We start from the raw sequence: 9,809 nt of genomic DNA, 5'->3' as shown, positions 1-9,809 counted from the left end.
GAATTCCCCTCTGCCTGTGTCTGTGATTCAGACTGCAGCCCAGCGCTGTCCCTGAGCCGGCACAGGCTTTCCACCTTCGCATTTCCACTTGCTAGGAAAAATTGCTGTACCTTCCCCTCTGCGCCACCTGGTGGACATATCTGGAATGGACCAGGATTTCTGATCCCTGCTCTGAGGGGCCCAAGGAAGGGGTGTGTGGCGGGGGGATACACCTAACAAAATTCAAATTCTCAAACTTCTCAAAGGCAACACTTTATCCCAGTCTACACTCCTCTCTGAGGGCCCAGGGCCTTCCTGTTCTTGCAGTTTTGAGAAAAGCAGAGGTTGATTCCATGCCACTGTGGACTAACAGGTCTGTCCTGGCCCCTTTCTGGATCAGGTTCCCCTGTATAAAAAAGGCAGGAAGGGAATGCACCCTACCAGCTCGACACTCTAGGATCTAGGTCCTTCCTCAGCTAGGCAGAGTGTAAACTCTGGAAGGGCAGGAAGGTTGCTTAGCTTGTTTGCACTGTCTCAAGTGCATGGGGTTGTGCTTTGTCTATTGGAGATGTTTTATTGGATTTAAGGTTGTATAAATAGAAACACTGTGTATGCAAAGGAGGAGGTGATGGTTCTGCTCATGTCTGGAGTGTTGGGCTCCATTTTTAGATCAGAACTTTGAATGGGATGTGGAAGAAGTTAATGCATTCATAGGAGGATGAATAAGATGATGGCTGGGGGAAAAATCTCAGAATCACATTTTACAGAGAACAGTTGAAGGAGCCAAAATATTGACCCTAGTATTAAAATGGGATACATGTGCCCACATTTTTTGTTTGTTTGTTTTAGCCAGGGTATCGCTCTGTAGTTCAGGCTGGTCTTGAACTCATGGTGATCCTCCTGCCTCTGTCTCCTGAGTGCTGGGATTACAGGCATGCACCATCACACTGGGCTCATGTGCCCACATCTGAACATCTGAAGAGGGAACCTAGAGAAAAGGGCTTACAGAACAAGGCACCAGAATCTGCCCTCTCAGATAGATTTTTCTTCCTCCAATATCCAAGAAAGTGTTTAATCTGAACTGGATGAAGAATAAGCCTGTATTTGTCTCCTCAATCTGTCCCTAACAAGCTTTATCATCTTGGCAAGTTTCTTTTTGATACCAGGTATCGAACTCAGGACCTTGCGCTTGCCAGGCAGGCGCCAGAACCACTGAGCTAAATTCCCGGCCCAAATCCCCGGCCCTTGGCAAGTTTCTTTACCACTTTAAGCCTCAGCTTTCCAATGCATAAAATGGGTATAACATGGATCATGCAGGACTGTGGTGAGAAAGAAATAGTATCAAGCACTCTTTTTTTCTTTTCCAGTCCTGGAGGACTGAACCCTGGACCTTTGCATTGAGCTCCATCCCCAGCCCTCTGCAAGGGGAGCAGGGGACAGGGTGACAAGGTCTTACTAAATTGCCCGGGCTGGGCTCAAACTTGTGATCCTTCTGCCTCAGCCTCCCAGAGTGCTAGGACTGCTGGTGTGCACCACTATGCCAAGCTAAAGCACTCAAAGTGCCTAGCACAAAACCCAGTGCCTTGATAGTGCTGGCTTAGTAAAAAAAAAAGTTCAGGGCCAGGGATTTAGCTCAGTGGTTCTGACGCCTTCCTGGAAAGCGCAAGGTTCCAAGTTTGATCCCTGGTAAGTTCACTGGGACATGGCAGTGGATGCCTGTAATCCCAGCACTCTAGAAGGCTGAGGCAGGAGGATTGCAAGTTTAAGCCCAGCTTGGGCAACTGTGACCTTGTCTCATAAAACAAAACAAAACAACAACAATATAAAATCTTTAAAAGGGCTGGGGATGTAGCTCAGTACAAAGACCCTGGGTTCAATACCCAGGACCACAAATAAAGTTGGGGTAAGCACCCTGTCGCTGGGTGTGTGAACAGAGCTTCAATGCTGAGGAGTCAAGCAACTGATCCAAGACGCTGCTAAGGGAGGTGGTGTAAGCTAGTAGCTAGTGGTGCTGGCCTTTGGGTCTGATTGCCCAATTATGAATCCCTGGTTTTGCTATTTAGTTGCAGTGACACCTTGAGTAATTATGTAATCATTCTGAACTTCAATCTACCCATCTGCAAAATGGGAATAATAGATAATAGTGGTTCCCACTTCTCCAAGTTGTTGGGAGATCAAAGAGGTAAAACAATCTGATGTTAGTGATCTGACTGGGATTGTGCTGGATGGTCTTGAAGGTCCCCTCCCATCTGCCATCCTTCAGGTCTGGATTTCTACACCTGCCCTTGGGAACACAATGCAAGGACCCTGGTCACACAGCTAAATGGCCTACTCTGTGACCCCCAGGTGCTGAGAGCTGCTTGCATCCCTGCTGTCTGCCCCCATCCACTACCCCCCACCCCCATGACAGGAAGATGGGACTTGAAGGAATGGCGGGGGTGGGGCACAGGGCAGGCCTGGTGGAGGACAGGGCATCTGGCTTTCTGGTCTGGGTCCTGCACTTTGGTCCCAGATGGACTGTGAGCTCCAGGAGCGATCCAACGCCATGTGGGGGGCAGAAGGCAGCAAATAGTACGGGACGATCCGAGGCTGCCAACTGGTGGCCAAGGCTCCCAGGCTTGCTTTGTGGTTGGCATGGTGACACGGTGTATGTTTGGTTTTAAAATTCATTAGTTCTTCATGAGTAAACTGCCTACTCGTCTCATTCATGGATCTCCCTGTTTTTGAATGCTGCAATGTCTGTTACAACACCAGGCCCCTGCTACCCAGTGAGGTCGGCGTTACTGTTATCCATGTCAGGCAGAAGGACAAACTGAGGCAGAGCAATGTGAGGCAAGTGAGCTGGTTGTGGTGGTGTGCTTCCAGCAGTCTGTGAGGCTGAGGCAGGAGGACTCCAAATTTGAGGTCAGCATGGGTAATTTAGCAAGACTCTGTCTCAAGATTAAAAATAAAAAGGGCCAGGGATTTAGCTCAGTGGTGCCACACCTGCCTGGCAAGTGCAAGGTCATGAGTTCAATTCCTTGTACTGGAAAAAAGAAAAAGAAAAACACTTTTAAAAGGCTGGGGACATATAGCTCAGAGTGAAGACCTTAGATTCAATCCCTCAGTACTGGCCCCTCCCAAAGACAAAGAAGAAAACAAGTATGGAAAACTCAGCTCAGGCAGCCCTTCCGACTGATTCCCAAACCCATGCTTTTGCCACGGCTCTCTGCTGCCCTTCATGGTCATGTGCTGTCTGGGCCCTGGTCACATTTTGGGGGGATTAGGAGTACAGGTTCTGGGGTGCAACTGCCTGGCTTGAATTCTGGCTCCCCCACTTACTAGCAGTGTGACATTGGGCGATAAAAATAGGACCCACTGCATGTGGATTAAGTGAGCTACTGTCCATAAAACGCTAGGGCATAACTGGGTGCACAGTCAGAGCTCAATAGATACCACCCATAGTCACTTGGGTGAGCACAGGCTGTGTGCTAGGTCCTGAGGGGGCAAAGATCAGTGAGAGTCAGGTCCTGGCAGGGCTCTGTGTGAGGAGGGACCAGAGGGATCAGAGGGCAGAGTGAGGCAGCTGTAAAGGAGCCGGCTATGAAAGGAAGAGAATCATGGGTACTTTGCTGGGTCAACAGTGCCCAGATATTTGGTCAAACTCAAGGACTCACGTCCTGAACGCTGGGCCTGTTGCCATTTAAACTGGCCTGGGAAGCTGGGTAGGGTGATATGTGACCTGCAGTCCCAGCTACTTGAGGTGGAGGCAGTAGTAGGATCACTTAGCCCCAGCCTGGGCAACACAGCAAGACCTCATTTCAAAAAAATGTAAATAAAGTTTTTCTGTGGGGGAGACAGGGTCTCACTATGTTGTTCAGGCTGGCCTCAAACTCATCATGTCACCCAGGCTGGCCTTGAACTCCTGGTGATCCTCTTGCCTCAGCCTCCCCAGTGCTGAAATTACAGGGATGTGCCACCATGCCTGGCTTCTGTAGTTTTAAAAACTAAAGGCCAGGGGCCGAGGATTTAGCTCAGTAGTTCCGCCACCTGCCTCGAAAGCGCAAGGTCTGGAGTTCAATCCCGGTACCAAAAACAGAACAAAACAAAAAAACTAACCTGACACATGGCTCTGTGAGTAAGGACTAGGACTGGCTGTGAGGTGGGTGAGCAGCGCGTCTGCCACATTTGCAAACACCAGAAATGAGAGCACTGTCCTAGATAAGGCTCTGGCCTCCCCCAGCGTCACCTGTGCCCTGTGTGTGTGTGTGGTTAAGTGTGAGAGAATCAGGACCATGTGGGGCTGGGTGGGGAGAAGAGAGGCTTCCAGGGCAGATTCCTTCTTGTGCTGTGGGAATCGACTTTGGTTTGCTGCTGTTGTTGTCGTTTTTCAAGTTGCTTATGGAGCAAACCCAGGCCCTTACACATGCAAGGCAAGTGTTCTACTGCTGAGCACCACCCCTAGGGCCCACAAATTTATTTTTAATTTTACCATCATGAGGCCTTATGAGTATAGTTCTCCAGCTGCAGCAGCCAAATCACAGCTCTCAGGTGAGAAAAACAAAGACCAGCAAACATCGTCCTCCTCAGCTGGTCTCTCCTTTTTTTTTTTTTGGTACCAGGGATCGAACTCAGGTCCTTGTGCTTGCGAGGCAGGCGGTGGAGCTGGCCTCTCCTTTAGTGACTGCAAGGAGAGGGGGGCTATGAAGGACCAAGGGGTTGGGCTAGGACAGGCTAGGGGTTACCTCTGGCCTGGCTTCTTGTGTCCTCACCAGCCTCCACTCACCTGTCTGACCCAGTTCTGCCCAACACCAAATCTCATAATAGGAGATTCTAGCCCCAGGGCCAGTCACCTTCTCTGAAAATTTTAAAGATAAAGACATTGGAAATAAGTCATTTGTAAATTTGGAAAAAGATCATCACCTTCAAGAAACTGACACTACAGGAGGGTCAGGCAATGAGCAGGACTAATACTATATATCACCATCAGGAAAAAACAATGAAAAATAAAGACCAAGGGAGATGGAAAAATGGCTGAATAGATGGGGTTCCCTGCTTTTTGGGCCTGTTCTGTAAATAATACTTTGTTGGAATACAGATAACCTTGTTTATTTCATACAGCTGCTTTCATGATTCCATGGCAGAACTGAGTAACTGCAAAGAAAAGCTGTGACTGGTAAAGCTGAAAATATTTACTGTCTGGCCCTTTTCAAAAAGTTGTCATTGCCAAGGATGTCCACTATCACCACTCCTGTTCAATATAGTTCTGGAAACATTACCCATACCAATTAGACAAGAGAAAGAAATAAAAGGAATAAAGGTAGGAAAGGAAGAAGTTAAACTGTCATTATTTGCTGACAATACGATATTCTACATAGAAGACCCAAAAAACTCCGCCCAAAGACTTCTAGACTTAATTGGCAGATTCAGTAGAGTAGCTGGATAGAAGGTTAGCACTCAAAAATCAACAACCTTCTTGTACACAAATAACAGACTCACTGAGAGAGAAATTAGGGAAGCAATTCCTTTCACAATAGCATCCAAAAAAATGAAATATCTAGGAATCAATCTAATGAAGGAAGCAAAAGACCTTTACTTTGAGAACTACAGCACTCTGAAAAAAGAGATCCCTTGCTCCTGGGTAGGAAGAACCAATATAGTGAAAATGGCCATACTTCCAAAACTGCTATACAGATTCAATGCAATCCCAATTGAAATCCCAATAGCATATTTCACAGAACTAGAGAAAACAATCCAAAAATTCATTTGGAACCAGAAGAGACCTAGAATAGCAAAAGCAATTCTAGGCAACAGAGATATGGCAGCGGGTATCACAATCCCCAACTTGAAACTATCCTACAAAGCCACTGTGATAAAAACAGCATGGTACTGGCAAAGAAGGATCAGTGGAATAGATTAGATGATGCAGAAACAACTCCAGACATACTCAGCTACCTCATCTTTGACAAAGAAGCCAACCATCCTCACTGGAGGAAAGATAGCCTCTTTAATAAATGGTGTTGGAAAAACTGGATTTCAGTCTGCCAAATATTAAAACTAGACCCCTATTTTTCATCATGCACTAAACTAAAATCAACGTTGATTAAAGATCTAAATATTAAAACAAAACACTAAACTTGCTGGAAGATAAGTTAGGTAGAACTCTCGAAGACATTGGCATTGGAAAAGACTTTATGAACAAAACTTCAATAGGACGAGAACTAGCACAAAGAATCAACAACTGGGATCTCATGCTTCTGCACTGCAAGAGAAACCACTAACAGAGCTAAGGGACAACCCACAATGTGGGAAAAAAAATTTACCAGCTGTTCCTCAGACAAATGTCTACTATCTAGATTATATAAAGAACTAAAAAAAATCAGACCCCCCAAATTCAAAGACCCAATTCAAAAATGGGCATCTGAAATGAACAGACATTTCTCAGACAAGGAAATAAAAGCAGCAAATAAACACATGAAAAAATGTTCAACATCACTGGTCATTCAAGAGATGCAGATGAAAACAACACTGAGATTCCACCTCAGCCCAGAAAGAATGGCTGCTATGAAGAAATCAACCAATAATAAATGCTGGTGGGGGTGTGGGGAGAAAGGAACCCTTCTCCATTGTTGGTGGGAAGGCAGACTGGTGCAACCACTGTGGAAATCAGTATGGAGATACCTCAAAAAACTAGGACTAGAGGTCCCATTTGACCCAGCTATTCCTCTGCTGGGTATCCTCCCAAAAGAATTAAAAGAATCATACCACAGTGATATATGCGTACCCATGTTTATAGCGGCACAGTTTGTAATAGCGAAAGCTTGGAAACAGCCCAAATGCCCATCAACTAGAGACTGGATAAAGAAGATGTGGTTTTTTGTAAAATGGTGTACTACTCAACCATACAGAACGAGAAACTAGAGACATTTATAGCTAAATGGATGCACATTGAAGACATATTCTCTTTTTTTTTTGGTACCAGGGATCGCACTCGGGTCCTTTTGCTTGCACAGCAGGTGGCAAAACCACTGAGCTAAATCCCTGCCCCCTGAAGACATACTCTTAAGTGAAATAAATAGGACACAGATGTGTAAATACCGAATAGTTTCTCTGGTGTGAAAAACTAAAAGTGTAAATAAGGATCAAAATGTATAATTGATAAAAAAATGTATAATTGATAATGTGAAATAGGAAGAAAAGGTGTAAAGGAGTAGGGGAAGTGGGAGGGGCAGGGGAAAAGAAAGAAGGGAAAAGAAAAAATATGAGAAAAGGAAAAAATGGAAACAAAGTCTTTGTAAATAGGGAGGGGTGGAGGGGGTGAAGGGAGGGCAGGGGAATGGGGGAAGAAAATAAGAACAAAGATATATCGTGTAAAGGTACAAGATCCCAATGATGAATGTAACTGTATTGTATACCTAAAATGTACCAATAAACTTAATGAAAAAAAAATTATCATTCCTAGCAGGGCATGGTGGTGCATGTCTATAATCCCCACTGTAATCTGTAATCCCAGGAGACTGAGGCAGGAGGATCTCAAGTTCTAGGCAACTTAGTGAAATTCTGTCTCAAAATAAAATAAAAAGGGCTTGGAATGTACCTCAGTGTAGAATGCTTGCCCTGCATGTATGAGGCCCTGGGTTCATCCTCAGCACTGCAAAAAATAAAAAAAGAGAAGACCGTATCACACTCACTACAATAGAACAGCTGTAAGACAAAGACAGGCAATGAGTCCCAGTAAGGATGGGGCAACCTGGAGCTCATACACTATTAGTGGGAAGGCCAATGGGTGTAGCCATTCTGAAAAGTCTAGTAGTTCTTCAGAAGACCAGACATAGTTATATGATCCAGTAATTCCACTCCCTTAATTTCCTAAAGAAATGAGAACTTATGTCCATTGCCTAGCATGTGTGTGTAAGACCCTGGGTTCATTCCCGCTACCACAAAACAAAAGCAAAAGCAAATTGTACAGGAATGTTCATAGAATTATTTAGCCAAGAATGGAAATAACCCATTGATGAATGGATAAACAAAATGTGGTCTTGCCATACAATGGAAAAATAATCGTAATCCCCACATATGTTGCAATTCAGATGAACCCTGAAACCACGGTGTAAGCACAAGAAGTCAGACACAAAGCTCACCTATTACTTGATTCCATTTATATAAAGTGTCCAGTACAGGAAAATCTGTAGAGACAGAAAGTAAGCCGGCCATGGTGATATCTTTCTGTAATCCCAGCACCCAGGAGGCTGAGGCAGGAGGATCACCTTTAAATTTGAGGCCAGCCTGGGCTACATAGCCAGACTGTGTCTCAAAAATACCAAAAGAAAGTAGATGACTGGTTGCTGGGGCTGCGGGTGTGGAGGGCAGGTCGATAATAGCTAAAGGGTATATATAGCGTTTCTTTATGGGGTGATGTAAGCATTCTACTAGTGATTGTACAACTCTGTGACTACTCTAAAAGCCATTAAATTGCACACCTTAAATGGGTGAATTGTCTGAACACATGTGAAGCCTTGTGTTCAATCCCCAGTATCATAAAAATAGAAAACTAAGATGGGTGAAGTGTATGACTTGTGAATTACATCTCAATAAAGTTGTTTTTATGTTTTAGGCTCTCCCGCCCCATACTAGGGCCTTGGACATGCTGGACAATGCTCCATTCCCACCCTCTTTTAAAGTTTTATTTTAAGCAGAATCTCACTGAGCCGCTCTGGCTGACCTCGAGCTTGCTTGCGATCCTCCTACCTCAGCCTCCGAGTAGCTGGGATTGGGTTCGTCACCAGGCCCAGCTACAGAGCTTTTTAAAAGATTGTTAATCTCTGTCCTGGTCAGGAAAGGCCTCTCGGCAGGCGCCATTTGAGCTTCTTTTCTAACTGACTCAAAGCTCTCATAGAGTAACCAGTGACATTTTAAGCTCTTCACAATCACTTCCGCATTTAATCCTTAGGAAAAAAGTGTGGATTCGATTCCGACAGCCCCGCTTAATAGATGAAGAAACCGAAGCACAGATAAGTTAGGCGACTCACCTCAGGTCACACAGCTGATAAGTCCGGGATTTCATTCCAAGGATGCCTGACATCAAAGTGAGTGCTCTTACCCCTGCACCGCGCTGTACGTTCCCGGTCGGGTCTTGGAATTCCCGACCTTTCCCAGACCAGGAAGATGGCTCAAGGCAAGACAGAGGAGACAGAACAAGAAAGCCTTTCAGGAAGGTTGAGTAAGGTGCGCCAGGTGCAGAGGATAGCAAGAAGCGTGGCCAGAGGCGTCCCGAGTGAGGAAGGCACCATCTCTGGTCTCCCAAATTTTAGAGGCCTAGAATCACCTGGTCCAGCTACTTGGGAGGCTGAGGCAAGAGGATGACTTGAGCCCAGGATTCTCAGTCCAGACTGGGTACCGTAGCCAGACCTGTCTGTAAATTAAATAAACAGCGGACACTCGGACCTCATTGTCGGAGGTTCTGATTCAGAGGGGCTGAGACACAAACCAGAACCTCAGTGTCACAAGCTGGGGAGGAGAGGCACTGATGCAGGTGGCCCGGTGACTGCACTGGACACATTCGGCATCAACTTCCGGGTCAGCGCGAGGCTCCTCTGGGTAACCACCCCTTCCTCTCTGACACGCCCCTCCCTCCTGACCCCCCGGTGTTCTGGCTCTCGAGCTTCTTCCTGTGCCCAGGGACCGCGCCCCCCCGCCCCCCACAGCTTTTCCAGTGCCCCGAGCTCACCCCTGTTTTCTCCACCTGCTGCGTCCACTCCTGTTTCCTTTGCTCTGTACCCTCTCCCACAGGGGCCTCATCTCATCTTCTCCCCTTGTCCTCCAGCCCCCCAGAGCTCACCTTTTAAGCAGGG

Source organism: Heterocephalus glaber, unplaced genomic scaffold, assembly GCF_053883595.1.
Source record: "Heterocephalus glaber isolate CG9 unplaced genomic scaffold, H.glaber_assembly_v1.0 deba00001452, whole genome shotgun sequence".
Classification (NCBI taxonomy): Eukaryota; Metazoa; Chordata; class Mammalia; order Rodentia; family Bathyergidae; genus Heterocephalus; species Heterocephalus glaber.
This window is presented reverse-complemented; position numbering follows the sequence as displayed.